Genomic DNA, 16,402 nt, shown 5'->3' on the forward strand with positions numbered 1-16,402 from the left:
GGGCTTTGTCAAGCCAGGCCTTAAAATCCTCTAAGGATGGAGATTCCACCACCTCCCTAGGTAACACATTTCAGTGCTTCACCACCCTCCTAGTGAAATAGTGTTTCCTAATATCCAACCTAGACCTCCCCCACTGCAACTTGAGACCATTGCTCCTTGTTCTGTCATCTGCCACCACTGAGAACAGCCAAGCTCAATCCTCTTTGGAACCCCCCTTCAGGTAGTTGAAGGCTGCTATCAAATCTCCCCTCACTCTTCTCTTCTGCAGAGTAAACAAGCTCAGTTCCCTCAGCCTCTCCTCATAAGTCATGTGCCCCAGCCCCCTAATCATTTTCGTTGCCCTCCAGTGGACTATCTCCAGTTTGTCCACATCCTTTCTTGTCGTGGGGGGCCCAAAACTGGACGTAATACTGCAGTTGCGGCCTCACCAGTGCCAAATAGAGGGCAATAATCACTTCTCTCAATCTGCTGGCAGAGCCCCTATTAATGCAGCCCAATATGCCATTAGCCTTCTTGGAAAAAAGGGCACACTGTTTACTAATATCCAACTTCTTGTCCTCTATAATCCTCAGATCCTTTTCTGCAGAACTGCCGCTTAGCCAGTCGGTCCCCAGCCTGTAGCAGTGCCTGGGATTATTCCATCCCAAGTGCAGGACTCTGGTGCAGCTCCAACCTGGCCCATTGACACGCTAAAAGTATCCTCCTATTTGTCTAGGTCACTCTGGACTCTCTTCCTACCCTCCAGTGTATCTACCTCTTCCCACAACTTAGCGTCATGCAGACTTGCTCAGAGTGCAATCCATCCCATCATTCAGATCGTTAATGAAGATGTTGAACAAAACCAGCCCCAGGACCAACCCTTTGGGCACTCCGCTTGATACCGGCTGCCAACTAGACATGGAGCCGTTGATCACTACCCATTGAGCCCAACGATCTAGCCAGATTTCTATCCACCATATAGTCCATTCATCCGTTCCATACTACTTTAACTTGCTGGCAAGAATACTGTGGGAGTATTCAAAAGCTTTGCTAAAGTCAAGGTATATCATGTCCACCACTTTCCCCATATCCGCAGAACCAATTATCTACTCATAGAAGGCAATCAGGTTGGTCAGGTCTGACTTGCCCTTGGTGAATCTATGTTGACTGTTCCTGATCACCTTCCTCTCCTCCAAGTGCTTCAAAATGGATTCCTTGAGGACCTGCTCCATGATTTTTCCAGAGACTGAGGTGAGGCTGTAGTTCCGCGGATTCTCCTTCTTCCCTTTTTGAAAGATGGGCACTATATTTGCCTTTTTCCAATTGTCCGGCACCTCCCCTGATTGCCATGAGTTCTCGAAGATAATGGCCAATGGCTCTGCAATCACATCAGCCAACTCCCTCAGCACCCTCTGATGCATTCGATCTGGCTGCATGGAGTTGTGCACGTCCAGCTTTTCTAAATAGTCCTTATCCTGCTCTTTCACCACAGAGGGCTGGTCACCTCCTCCCCATACTGTGCTGCCCAGTGCAGCAGTCTGGGAGCTGACCTTGTCTGTGAAGACTGAGGCAAAAAAAAAAAAAAAAAGCATGCTCCTGCTTTTGGCTGGCTCAGTTCTTCACAAGGGTCACCAATAAAGGAAGACTACTGAGAATCTGGTGCATGTCAAAAAGCATCGACCTCCCCAAACTTGGTAAAGACCTAAACCAGGCATCAGCCACAATTAGTGTAACTACAAATTTGTGCTGTGAAAATTCCACACTGTACAGTTTTAGGCTCTTTACGTGAATTTCCATTTATTTCCTTAATGTAAGATGTCACTTTAAAAAGAAACTGTTAACCCCTCTAGCTGCCAAGAAAATTAACTTATGGTAGACTGAAAACCTTATTGACGTGAACTGACACAAACCGAGGTCTGTAGATGGGCTGAAATAATGGGCCAGGTAGGAGCTGCACCAGTTGACACCAGGAGAGAATTTTACCTGAAAGCTCTAAAGAGATGTGTGCTGTCACAGTAATATGTTAATTCTGAAACTTAATGACTACAGTTCATTTTTGCTGCTATTAACCGTATTACTACTGATTTGGTTTAACACAAAAATCTATTTAGTGTGACTGTAGCTTGATAATAGTGTGTTTAGATTTATTGGCCAGGACATAATAGAACAAGAATCAGAATATATCTTTAAAAGATGTAAATCAGAAATCACATTAGGAAATAAAAAATAGTGATACTTTCCCAATCTCCATTCCCAACCCAAACTCTGTCTAATGACGAAACCAAAAATATGAGGTTGCTCGTAGTAGATTGTCCCAGTTTGTTTAATTGAATCATCCTTTTTTTCATATTTTAATCAGAAATGACATACTAAACAATTTTGATATTTAATTGTCTTCATTAGGTTTCAGAATAAATACTTCCTTAAATGGGGGAAGTTCACAACTGTCTCAGACGCTCTTGTCAACTGCTGGAAATGGCCCACCTTGATTATCACTACAAAAGGTTCCTCTCCTCCCCTCTCCCCCCTCCCCGCTCTCCTGCTGGTAATAGCTCACCTTACCTGATCACTCTTGTTACAGTGTGTACGGTAACATCCATTGTTTCATGTTCTCTATGTATTTAAATCTCCCCACTGTATTTTCCACTGAATGCATCCGATGAAGTGAGCTTTAGCTCATGAAAGCTTATGCTCAAATAAATTGGTTAGCCTCTAAGGTGCCACAAGTACTCCTTTTCTTTTTGTGAATACAGACTGACACGGCTGCTACTCTGAAACCTGTCTTGAAACTGTTAAAAGTTTGAGTACCAGCCGTGTTAGTCTGTATTTGCAAAAAGAAAAGGAGTACTTTTGGCACCTTAGAGACTAACCAATTTATTTGAGCATGAGCTTTCGTGAGCTACAGCTCACGTCATCAGCTCACGAAAGCTCATGCTCAAATAAATTGGTTAGTCTCTAAGGTGCCACAAGTACTCCTTTTCTTGTTGTTACAAGCTATCTGCAGACTTCGGTAGATAGATATTATTACTTCTGTTTCACATTGAAGGCTGTTTTTGGAATGACTTGACTTAATTTTGTTTAACTGAAGTTTTGATTTTTACAAGATACAACCTTTAGGAATAAGTAGACTGGAGTTCTTTCAAGCTGACCTAATTTCACCTCCATTACAAATAACAGAATCTTCAGTCAAATGTTTGATATTTTTAGCTCTCAAAATAAGGCTCTGGGAAGGGGAGAGTGATCTAGGAAGGGTGAGGTGGGCTGGCCTCTGAGCAAGTGAGACGAATATCCTTGTTGCTTTCTTCAAACAACCATAATTACAAATTTCTTAGTCTGAAATAGCTATTCTAATTCTTGAGTGAAGATAGATTTTTATAGTGGTTGCAAAATGTTTACCTGCTTGTTCAGTTTTTTAAAATTGTTTTACTCTGATACTGTTTAATGCAGGATAATAATTGAGTGTTAACCTTTTAAATTGCTGGCATTTCTTTTAGATAAATCTGTGCTTGCTCAACAGTTGAACATTTTTATGCAAGTGCACATTTTTCATATCATCTGATTTTTCTAGCTATTGTAGTATATTGTGTGAAACTAAAGTTCTGATTATGTTTAGATGCATAACATTTTAGGTAAAGTACTGTGTACTGTATTTTTCTGATAGGAACATTGTGGTTGTTAAAGGAATATGGTCAACTTGAAAAATCACACGTGTATCTGAACATTTCGTACTCAGCTGACGTTATGAGTGACCTTTAAGGTTACTGAAAGAGAAAGATTGGAGGAAATTATTTTTCTCTGTTAGTTTAGTATGTGCATTTGGCAGCACTTCATGTATAGAGGCATTCCTTTGCCGCATTACTGTCATGCACGGCTCTTGTGGGACTGCAACTTCTTGGACTATTTTAGGATTTACAAAGGGAAGTATGTCAGGCAGTGGCAGTAGCAAAGCTAAAACTGAAAGGGGTAACAGGTGAATGTGTGCAGGCAGAGATAGTGGGGGTTGAAGGTGGGTGGGGTTGAACTTCTTGGTCAGTTTAGTCCTCAAACCCTTTTAAAAACATCCCCGGAGTAGAAAAATTAACATTCAATTAAAATAGGAATTTTAAAAAATTCCGGATATTTTAATAAAAGGGTGCTACCAGAATTAAAAAAATAAAAAATAAAAAAAAATTAGTCAATGTAAAAAAAAAAAATCTATTTGGCAGTGTCCCTTTAAATTATATATCAAATTCTATAGCCAGTTGCAAGATTAGCCTTTGCTGCGGTGCTGTCTGTGCTTGGTTGAGACTTGGCTTCACAGTTCCCACCTGCTGCTGCTGATTTGGAAGCTCTTGTTCTTGATGCTGCTGACTACATGAAGTAGAAAGCTGAAAAGCTTAATGAAATGATTGTAGCGTAATTGAGAAGCAATCAGTATTATCCAGCACCTCTTGAGATTTAAAGCAGGGTTTTTCCTTCAGTTAGTACAAGAGACTAAAATGTAATATTTTCAGATTTGTAACTAAATCATGTTTGTAACTAAATCTTGGACAGTATATAAGGTGATTGGGTTTTGATATCAAAGCAAGATAAACTGTTGGCAGATTGTTAAAATTAATCTGCAGTTTTGTGCTTTTATTAATACTTTGTATGTTTTCAACAGCTTCTGACTGAATATCTTGAAATCTTTGCATACATGAATGCGTTAGTTTGGCTCTACTCTGAAAAGAGACAGTGTAAAAATAGCAACATGTTAATCAATAAGTCCTGTTCTTTCTGTGTTTACTTCTGTAACAAAAATAAGTGTGTCGTGATGGTTGTATTTTAAACCACTTCTGTTAACCAGAGCTGTATTAAAGCATAGGTACTATATGCCTACCCATCTGACCTGAGCTCCTGAAGTCACAAGGTGTCAGAATCTCATCTGTAATTTAAAAAAAAAATGCAAGAAACTAAACTTATTTCTAGCCCTTGTGGTTGCAAAGATACCCTCTGATCATGTTTTCAAGTTTAACTGTCATGGTGAATTTTTCCTGACTTGCGGATTGCCTGAAATCGTAGATCCAAGGGATGAACTTGTCTATTCATCTTAGTCAGTCGTTAAGTATGGAAACCCCAAATCTGCAGGTCCCACTAACACCATCCTGGCATAGAACTGTGTGTTACTATTTAAGTGCCATATTCCAGGGTGCAGACAGTGATGGGATGTGTCAACACCTGTCCTGCAACCTTGGTAGCCCCCAGCAGAATCCTTTGCTTAGGCCCCACCCACCTAAGTCCTTACTCCTCCAGGACACTCAGCCTGCTTGAAGACAAGGAGCAGGGGTCCAGAGACGGGGAGCCCCTAGTCTGCCCAGAAGATGGCTCTTGCACAGGTGGCTTCTGCCACTGCCAGCAGGGACAGGATCCATGATGCCAATCCACAGCATAAGGATGGGATTATTGGGAGTGAGGGGCATGTGAGGTATGCTCGGGCCCTGGATTGCCTTAATCTAGTCTTGGTGTTAGCTGTGTAGTGACAGCAGTTATGAGAGATGAACCTACATTTTGTTCCTTCTTGTGTATCATCAGGAGACTAAAATAATGGTACAGAGAAGGGAAAAGAGACTTCTTACACTTTCTCACAGTACAAGAACAAGGTGCCATTCAAACAAATCTGAATAGGAACAGATTTACAGTTGACTCAGTTAAATATAATTAGCTTGTGGAACTCATTACCACAATACCCATGGTGTCCAAGAGCACAGAAAATATTAAAAAGTTACACTCATTATCCATCTTAATGTCTAATATTAAATTACACTGGATAGGAATTAAAAAAGAATATAAACCATTAGTCACTAACTCTGGGGGGGAGGGATTTAGGTACATTAGTCGATAATTAACTCTTAAAGGGATCTAACACCCTCTTCAGCAGCATCTGGAATTTGCCACTATCATCAAAAACAGAATCTTGGACTTGGTGAACAACTAGTTTGAGCCAGTATGTCACTACCTAGAATTACTTAGTAAATTTCACTTATAGCGCTGTCAAGGCTGATTTCTCCACTCTGGCACGTTGAGTGCAGAAGGTGGGGGCCCACATGGATTCTAAAAATTAATATTGGCCACTCCAAACTGGTATTAAACTACGAAGCTCACAGCTTCTCTCTGACCTTGGGTGGGTAGATGCTGCCAAATGCAAAACCCCTTGGAACCCAGGAAGGCTCACTTGGGAATTCCTTCCTGTACGGTACCCTCAAGCCCTTTCACACACACCTCCCCTCCGGGGAAGAGCTGAGAAGGAAAACAAAGGAAATTAACTGTTGCCCCCAGCTAATTAAACAACATATGCACAAACTTCTTAGGACACCAAAATCCAATCCTGTTCTTAAAAAAGGTAAATTTTATTAAAAACAAAAAGAAAGAAAATACATCTAAAACTTAGGCTTTTGTTAGATTTTAAAAAACCCACTTACAAAAATTAAAACATCAAGAATAACCTTCTTGCGATCCAGCTTAAAGGTTACAAGCAAAACAAAAACATTTGGGGTTAGCACAGAGGAGTTCACAAGCCAATAAGAAATAAACAGAAACAAACCTAATCGCATCTTCCTAGACATTCCCTAATTTACTTACATATCTGGATTTCAGATAAGCAATCTCTAGGTATGATTTGATGGTTTTTCATACCTGGCTTAAAGCTTCACAGAATAACTGCTGTCCTGTTCCCTTCTTCCCCAGAGAACCACAACACACAGACAAAGGGAAGTTCTTTCCTCCCCCCACCCCCTCCCCATTTTAAAAAGTTCTAGCCCTCCTATTGGCTCTTTTGGTCAGGTACCCACTCCTTTCCTTTTACCTGTGGGCTTGTTAACCCTTTACAGGTAAAGCAAGTGGTGAACAACTACCAAGAGGGATTCTAGAGCTAACTGGCTGGCTGAGTGCCCACAAGAAGGAGCTGTTCCCCATCTCATTTATCATAAGGACCAATACATTACATCTGTACAACCTCACCGAAAACAATTAGGTTGCACAAGGGCAAATTGGAGAATAAGTTAGTTTGCATAACTTTTCTTATGCATCATCCACCATAATAAAGGAAGAAACCAGATTAGCTCTGAGCTTTCAGGTAGAGTTTTTAAGAATGGCAGTCATAAATGTGTTTGTATGTGTACTTGTGTGTCTGTCTGCAAGCTGAATATATTTGATCTAGAATAAATTGACAGGCAAAAAATATGGAAACCCAGAATGCCATTTTTAAAGTCACTTTTCTCAGTAGAATAGAGCTATTAAAACGTCATAGACAACTTAAAATCTAGCCAATTTAAAAATTAATTTTAAAGTAGTTTTAAATATACATGTATTCCTGAATCTTTCTGCTAATTTTTGTCATCTTACAATCACACTTTCCTATTTTTAACATTTTCTTGCCCTTGTTCTTTTATGAAACCGTCCCACATACAGTAAAATTTACTGATTCCAGGAGAAACGGTGAAATTTAAGAGATCTCAAGTGTTATTGAGTACATAAACAAATAGGAAAATAGAGAAAATGTGGGTGTTCTTTAATGCTTATAGGTGTTAAAAGTAACAATAAAGAAGTAAAAATGACACCTGTCTAAAATATTTTTTTTAGGCTGATAGTGTTTTCTAAGCCTCACAGCATCCTTGTGAAGCATGTAGTAGGTCCATTTTACAATTGGAGAATCTGGGCTACAAAGACTTGACTTGCTGAAAGTGGCACAAAAAGAACTAAGGCATTCAATAAATCTAAAAAAATAATTTTTGGTAGATTTGGAAATACAGCTCAGTTTACCTACCTTCATTTTCATACCATGCTCATCACCAAGGTATTTCGGGGTATTACAACTGTTAAAATACATTTTTAACAGGACCTTTATCTCCAGTTTCCTTTTCTTCTATCAGTTTTATCTTTGTGTATTAATGAATTTATTTGCTCTGAGAGAGCTAACTTAAATAAGTGAGCTTTGCATTTTGTTCTGAAGATGGATGTCTGATGTTTTTATAGAAGTTAATTTCAGAATTGCAGTTCAGTTGTAGGTAAGCGCTGTCCACTGCCCTCATAATTCTCATTGTTGTTGTTGACCTTTCTAGTGCACTAGCTGACTGGGGCAGCTATAGTTGTGTAGAGGGAGGTAGTCAGTTCTTCAGGTAGCATGGGCTAATCCAGTAAATGGCTTTTGAATATTTGGACAAAAACCGTGAATTTGGTTGTGTGCTGCTCATAGAGCTATGCAGAGAGATCTGCTGCTGAGTAGGTGGGATGCTGCATCTTGAATCAAGTGGAAGTTTTTCAGAGTTGTCAGCTTCATTCCTCTTAGATACAATGAATTCAATAATCAATCATGGTGGTCACTAATTTGTGGTTCACTGTAGCCAAATCAGTTTAATGGAATAACGCTCTGTCTTCTGACCAGCTACAGGTAGAAAAAGGCTTTGGATCCACAAAGACCTCAAGGCTATTTTGTGCATCATTTTGATGATTGGGGGGAAGGCACTTTTGACGGAAGGTACTGGCTTCAGAGAACTCACCCATCTTGTGCTTTTAGTACAAAACCATACATTTCAACTACTTTGAAATGTAGTTGACTAATACACGATCAAAATCAGCATATTTTTCCTACTTATGCCAGACTTACCTTTGAATCATAATCTTACAACAAGCAGCTGTGTTTTTGCTTTTTTTAACTCTTTAAAATTGAGTTGATGCATTCTGAATTAATTGCTTTTTACACCCAGAAAATGAATGTAATAGGAATTGATTGGGGGAAAAAAAGAGCTGTGTTATAAAGTGGAAGGGCTGTGGAGGGTTTGTAAATTTCTTTTTAAGCTTTTCTGTGTTTTTGGTGATTTGAGTTGATGGTCGGTGAGTGTTTTATAATTGGGGAAAAAATCATAATGTCAAAAATGAGCCTAATTATTTCAGAAAATTAGCATTTCATAACTTCTTTAGACTTCATTTGGGGATTATATACTACTTTACCATTAGGAAGCTAAAGCTGAGCAATGCCTCATATATAGTCTTACTCAAATGCTTGAAGAAACATAAGAAGCCCATGTAAGGCGCACTCAAATTTGCTGCTCCCCTTAGAAAGGGAAGGAAAAAAAAAGGATTGGATTTAACAGTGACAGCACACAATATGGATGAGAATTGCTATTTAAAGCATGATTTGAAATGAAAAATGTTTGTGTTCGTAGAGAGCTAACAGTTTCATAGTTATGAAAAGGAATGTTTATGTTCCCTAAAAAATGGCATTGTATGAGTTCTTTCCTGTTCACTGAGCTTCATGAGTAATAGATTTCAGAGTAGCAGCCGTGTTAGTCTATATCCACAAAAAGAACAGGAGTACTTGTGGCACCTTAGAGACTAACAAATTTATTTGAGCATAAGCTTTTGTGGGCTACAGCCCGCTTCAACGGATGCATAGAATGGAACATATAGTAAGAAGAATATATATACAGAGAATATGAAAAGGTGGAGTAAGAGGCTAATTTATTAAGATGAGCTATTATCAGCAGGAGAAAAAAACTTTTGTAGTGATGGCCCATTTAGACAGTTGGCAAGAAGGTGTGAGGATACTTAACATAGGGAAATAGATTCAATATGTGTAATGACCCAGCCACTCCCAGTCTCTATTCAAACCCAAGTTAATGGTATCTAGTTCGCATATTAATTCAAGCTCAGCAGTTTCTCATTGGAGTCTGTTTTTGAAGTTTTTCTGTTGCAAAATTGCTACCTTTAAATCTGTTACTGAGTAGCCAGAGTGGTTGAAGTGTTCTCCTACTGGTTTTTGAATGTTATGATTCCTGATGTCAGATTTGTGTACATATATTCTTTTATGTAGAGACTGTCCGGTTTGGGCAAAGTACATGGCAGAGGGGCATTGCTGGCACATGATGGCATATAGCACATGGGTAGACATGCAGGTGAACGAGCCGCTGTTGGCGTGGCTAATGTGATTAGGTCCTATAATGGTGTCCCTTGAATAAATAAATGGACAGAGTTGGCATCGGGCTTTGTTGCAAGGTTAGGTTCCTGGGTTCATGGGGTTTTTTTGTGTGGTGTGTGGTTGCTGGAGAGTATTTGCACCGATATGACTAAATACAAGGAGCAGATCTGTTGAATAGGGAGGTCCCTATTTCTACAGTCATTTCTGAGAGAACTGCACTTCGAGAACATTATTGTTGGATAACGTTATTTTATGTTTCATTGGGGTTTTTTTTCATTATATTAGAGTATATACAGGGGTATCTTGATGGTTAAATAACGCTATTAATGCAGGATATAATGGCAGTGCTTCAGTTCCTTCTGTAGTCCTAGTCCAAGCCAGACTGTTCGTGAGAAAACTGAAAATACCAATTGCAGTACCTTTGAGGTAGTACTACATTTACATTGATAATATAGTGTGAAACCAAACCTGAAGTCTCAATTAGACTATTTTGGCCTTCTGGCATAAGCAACTAAAGTAATGGTTGGATTTTTAAAATTTGTAACTGGATGATTAACCCCTCTTTGGGTGCAGCACTCCTCACCTCTGCAGTTGATTGGTGCCTCCTGTGTCCTCCTCTGCCATGCCCTGGAACTCTTGTTGCAGCCCACCTTGCCACTTTCCCTCTTGCCCTTTTCTTTTTGTGTGTGTGTGTTTTTTTTAATTGTAATCTCATGTTTTCCTTTGTTTATGATTTTGCTTTCTGTTATTTGCTCCATATCTTCTGTTCTCCTCTCACCTTCAGTTCTGTTCTGTTCAGTCACTATATGTTGTATCTTTTCCCTACTAGACAGCATGACTGTGTGCATGTTGCCGTAGAGACTAGTGGGCCACGTTCAGAGAGCCGCACTCTCTAGCATCAAGTAGAATGTGCAGGTAGCAGGCCAGAAAGACAGGTGCGCTTCCCCTGAAGATTTTGGCGCCGCCCTCAGATTGAGAATCGCTGGCCTTGGGGTATTTCTTTTTATTTTTCCTACAAAGTATAAAAGCCAAGGAGACAAACGCTATTGTGGCTTGAAACTGGGCCTTTCAGGTACTTTATGGGGTCGAGCCTTGAACAGATATGGTGTTGAAGCCTATCATATTTCCCCTTTTATTCTTTTTCCCTTTGAATGGCTTTACAAATCTGTATTCTTTTCTGTCTCCTGATTTTTTTACTTTTCTCCCTCTTGTCAAAACTCTTTTCTTTTAGTTATGTCCCGAGATGTCAAATCTCCCTTTAACTTCCACAGCCTCATGTCTGTTTTCTTCAGTCCTTTTTGTAGTTCTTTCTGTTTAGTCTCCTATAGTTTGGAGCTTTCAGATCCTTGACTTGGCCCAAAATCCTCTGTGGTAAACCATGATAGGCTGTCAGTCTTGGAATGTAACTGGAAATTCCTTTTTGGATCCAGGAAAGCAGCAAGTATGTTTTTTCTCATTCTTTCAGACAGATGACATCCGAGAATTGCTGTTTACTGTGAGTAATATACAGTGTTGCAGAAACTGGAATCCTAATTAAGGTGGTGGGGGAAGAATTTACAGTCACTGCAGTACCAAATCAGACATTTTAAAAATCATGTGATGCAAAATTATTCAAGATTTTACAAATGGAGAAGGCTTAAAATCTGCTCCAAATAGCATGTACAGATAGTATATTAACTAAATGGATGACTCATATAGTCAGTATTGCTTTTATGTTACAGAATACAGCGTATATGCTGCAATATGTCATTCACTCCTTCACTGGCATTGTGGCAATGACACAGTTTGTCTTGTAGTAAGAGTCTTTTTTGTGTTTTAAGTGATGAGACATCCTGGAGATGTGAGGAGGTGGGAAATAATGACCTATATTATGATAAACTCAGCTAATGAAGAACTCCACAGAAAGCTTTTGTTCACAGTGCAGTGGATTCCTAAGCTTCAGTATAAACTTTGAACAAATACTAGCTTGCTATAATTTTTCTTAAATGCATGTAGAGAGGTTACTGCATGATTTTTATTTAAATAAAATGTTGTGGTAGAGGAATTAGTACTTTTAGTCATAAATACACTGTTAAATCTATAGTTACTACAGGATCTCATGTATAAACTAGCTAGTTTTAAGCATTAAAAATATTGTTTAGAGACTTGAGGGAAAATACATTGAGAAATGTAACCATTGGTGCTGCATTTCTTACAGTAGTTTATTTTTACTTTATGCCCAGACTTTTTCTCCTCACCAAAGGAAAATATTAAATAGCTTTAGTAAAGCAACAAAACTGACCCACATTTCTGAGATGTTTTGTTTATAATCAACCAGTTTTGAAGTACTTTGTTATGAGTGAAAGGATGAGAAGAAGAATGGCTCAAGTCTACTTCACCACAGACTTCCTGTGTGATCTTGGATAAGTCACATAGTCTCTCTGTGTGTGTGGCTTGGTTCCCCATCTATAACATGGGGATAATAGTACTACCCTACTTCACAAGAGTCTTGTGAAGATAAATATATTAAAGATTGTGAAATGCTCAAATACTACAGTAATGAGGGCCACACAAATTCATGCGATAGAGCACAAGAGATAAACACACATCAAAGTACGGCTCTGATACCATCATGGGACCTCAGTAGGCAGACCTGTATGCTTGCATGGAATGCCTTTTGAAGCCAGTGGAGCAAGGTGATTATGGACTTGATTTCAAGACCAGGGCTTGCTTATTGCTCAAATGGATTTGGAAAAAACTTGTCAGTTGGTATAGCCAATATAAAATTACCGTATTTTTTTTGGTATCTAGACCTCTTTATAGGAAAAACAGTCCTCCTTTCTTGTGTTTGCTGTATCAGTTAAGGTGCTTTTATCAGGTGCTCTCCTGGAATTAGATAAACAGATTGTGAGTTCCTTATTCTCACTGGTGGGCTGTTACTTGCACAAATACTCATTGTCAACAGGAGTATTCATGTATGTAATCACACATGGTGAGTTAAAACTACTCTACATGAAGTTAGTCAAGGTATTCTCTATCTTCTGAACAATGAGACCAGCCATGTTTAATGAGCTAAATCATTGGTAGGTCAATAAAATACCTACTGTACATGGTGAGTATTTTTGTAGTCACACAAATGTGTGTGGCACAGGTGGAGCTGGTAGATCCACCTATAGTCAAGATTGTCTAACATTTTCCATTATAAGACCTTGTTTTCAGTTGCCTGTAGCATTGCCAAACTTTAACTGTTTAGGCTGAAATTTTTCGCGCAAGGTGTCTGCTTCAGGCTGAATTTTTTGGGAAAGTTTCAACTAAAATGACTTAGGTATTTTTAAAAACAAGGTTATGTTTACAGTTTATGGTTTAGTGGTATCTAAAAATGAGGATGCATTGTTTTCCCCTATTAACAATAGTAAGAATCTTTTACACTGAAAAGCCTTAACACCTCATTCTTTGGAGCAGTGACTTGAAATTCAATATAGGGGGTTTTGCTTTTTGTTGCTCCCATGAAAATCTGCCCAACTTTGGCCAAGTTGTAAACCTCTGAAAAATCTCAGTTTGCACATGCTCAGAGTGAATGAACATGGTGCATGCTCAGGCTGATCAGGACTTCTGTAATTGCTCCTCTTGGAAGCTGGAGGGCTGCTGTGGTTCCAGGCACCAGCACTGAGAGCAGGGAGACTTGTGCTCTCCATTCTTCCCCTGCTGGTGCCCAGACAGCATAGAGAAGGAGCAAGGCGCCTGGCTCAAATGCAAAGGGGTAAGGAGCTAAGGGGGGAGGGGAGGTGAACACTTGGGCACAGGGACATGGACTGGGGATGAGCGTGTTCTCTGTAGGACCTTGCCTCATTTGGTGTAGAAGTTGGAAAGTGTATAGTGAATGAGACAGGATGGTTTTGTGATTAAGGCAGTTGGATGCTGCCCTGGAGAACTGGATTCTACCCAGGCCGCTATCACAGAGTTCCTGTGTAATGTTGGGCAAGTCAATTACATCAGAATTTTCACAAGTGGCAACTAACTGAGTGTTCCTTATTTTAAGTGTGCCCACTTGAGATGGCTGGAGCCAAATTTTGCATAAGTGTTAACAACTGCAACTGAAGTTGTCTGGAGGGGGTTTTGTTTTTAAACATATAATGTTATTAAAAATGCTAATTGTGCTCAAAACTACTCTTGGCATGTCAACTTGGGAGTCCCAGATAGTGGACATTTCTAACAATTTTGGCCTTAATCTTTGTCTCAGATGCCTGTCAGTAAAATAGATATAATAAGACCACTTCATCTCACAGGGATGTTGTGAACATAAATTTATTAATGTTTGTGAAGCACTCACAAGCTACAATGATGAAAGTCATAGAAAAGCCCATGGAGAGATTAATAATTTTGTATTCCTTGCAGGGCTTGGACAGTATATGTTAAATAAGCTCTGGGGCCACACACTGAATGATGAGGATAACTACTCATAACTACTCATTCACTGAGCATGGTCCATCCTGTGCACTGAATGATGAAGCATCCCGAGGAACAAATGGTGTATGATCATGTAATTAAAGACTCTATCGTAATGCATGCACACAAAGGGACCAAATCTAGATTGCATAGGCAACCTTAATTCTGGTATTCCTGACTTCTGAGTGTTTGACTTTGCAAACTTTCTAATATTTTTAGTGTAGTCATACATACAACAAGTGATTATCCCTGTAAAGAATATTGTTGGTGTTGTTTTAAGTTGAAATGCAAAGGCTGGGAAGATTAACATTGTGAAATAGTCTTTTCAAGATAGTAGTAGCAGGGATTGCCATCAGGAGCATATATATGCTTTCCAGTCACTTGTTTAACTATTTTTCCACAAAATCAAACTCCTGTGATGGCAAAAGTCTATCTATTTCAGCTACATGCTATGCTTCCTCAAAAGAGATTGGCTACGTGTGATGGTTCTCAGGGTACACAGGAGTATGGGGAGGGACAGCTCAGTGGTTTGAGCATTGGCCTGCTAAACCCAGGGTTGTGAGTTCAATCCTTGAGGGGGCCATTTAGGGATCTGGGGCAAAAATTGGGGATTCGTCCTGCTTTGAGCAGGAGGTTGGACTAGATGACCTCCTGAGGTCCCTTCCAACCCTGATATTCTATGATTCTATCTTGTTACCCCCCTGCCTCTAGTGAGAGGTAGCCTTGCACATATTGGTTGGGTGTTAGCTTTCTAACTCCACCAGCGTGTTAGCCACTCAAGCACTCTTCTCTGAGCAATGGCAGCCCTGTCTTTGCCTTACAGATTAACAAGAGATGCACCCTTGTACCTGAATTACCTTTGAAGCATTCCCCTGTGATGTCCAGCCCCTGACGCTAATATTCACAGAAATCCCAGATTCTCTGCTCCCAAAGAAGCAGTGTACCCCAGTTTTACCTTAAACCACTGCTCCTGAATAACACACAGCAGTTGTAATAAAACAAGATAAAGTTTATTTAAGAAAGAATAGAGAGTGGTAGAAACAAATGATTACAATATAAAATAAAATCATAAAATGGGAGGTAGGGCCTACATTTATTAATAATTACCTTTTCCTTCTAATAAAGTAGGTTTCCATTCCCAAAGTTTAATCTGTTGCAGAACTGGCTGGCTTCACCTGAAGCAGGATCCAAACTTGCATAAAAACCACCCCTTTTCCACAAGGTGTTTCCTCTCCTCACTCTGTATTACACTGAAACAGTCTTTTGTGTGTCTTCATAGACAGAGAGATCCTGTGTGTAATAATGTTCCTTTTTACTTCCAAGAAGTTTTGATTGTTTGCAGTTGTCTCTGATGGTTTACCAGTGCTAGTTTTGGGATGGAGCAAGGCTAGACACTTGAGACTCGCATTACATACCTGACTAACCAGGGAGGAGCGACAACTTCCTCTTGCTCCAATTGGCCATCATGTATTATTCCACCGTGACTAACTTTTACATCCAAGTCTGTAAAGCATAGTTTCAATGTAGTTACATTGTTTCATCAATATTACTTTTATGCACATATCAGAATGATTGAGTCTTCACAAGTTATGAGCTTTCTGTAGATACCTTACATGTTATCCCTTGTGGATAAATACTCTGTAAGATATGTTTGGTGTTGTCGTCATCTGAGATGAGTTTTTTGCAAAGAAGAGGGAGGAATCTTTGGCAAGGGGCCTCTGGGTCACACCAGGGTGTTGCATTCATCGGCTATATTCATATCATAACTATTCATTATAAGGTAGACCTACTGTACTCACCATATACAGCTTGTGATTAACAAGTCCTACAGGTTTTGGTAGAAGGCTAACAAAGGAAATACGTAAGGTATCGATTGATCACATGGTATCCTGGGCAGACCACTTGAGAAAGCTTGATCTCTTTTTGCATAGGATGTCGCAGAAGGCGTGATTGAGTTGGTATTGATGCCCTCTAATAGAGATATATCTGACGGCTGAAGCCTGAGCTAGTAGAGATTGAGGGCAGATCCACACTTAAAAAGCTGTGCTTCTGTAGTGCTTTAGTGAA

The 16,402-nt window shown here is 39.6% G+C and overlaps 1 protein-coding gene across 6 annotated transcripts in view; it reads left to right on the plus strand.

Moving 5' to 3' along the window:
• Positions 1-16,402, plus strand: part of NUBPL (NUBP iron-sulfur cluster assembly factor, mitochondrial) — a 156,981-nt gene that overhangs the window by 34,912 nt on the left and 105,667 nt on the right. The window contains exon 1 of one of the 6 annotated variants that reach the window (XM_084632407.1): positions 1,212-1,230. The exons of the other annotated variants lie outside the window; for them this stretch is intronic. The gene's annotated coding sequence lies outside the window, so the exon portion shown is untranslated. Of the gene's footprint in view, positions 1-1,211; positions 1,231-16,402 lie in introns of those variants that run through there. 6 annotated transcript variants of the gene reach the window in all.

This window comes from Lepidochelys olivacea (genome assembly GCF_965140295.1).
Source record: "Lepidochelys olivacea isolate rLepOli2 genome assembly, chromosome: 6".
Classification (NCBI taxonomy): Eukaryota; Metazoa; Chordata; order Testudines; family Cheloniidae; genus Lepidochelys; species Lepidochelys olivacea.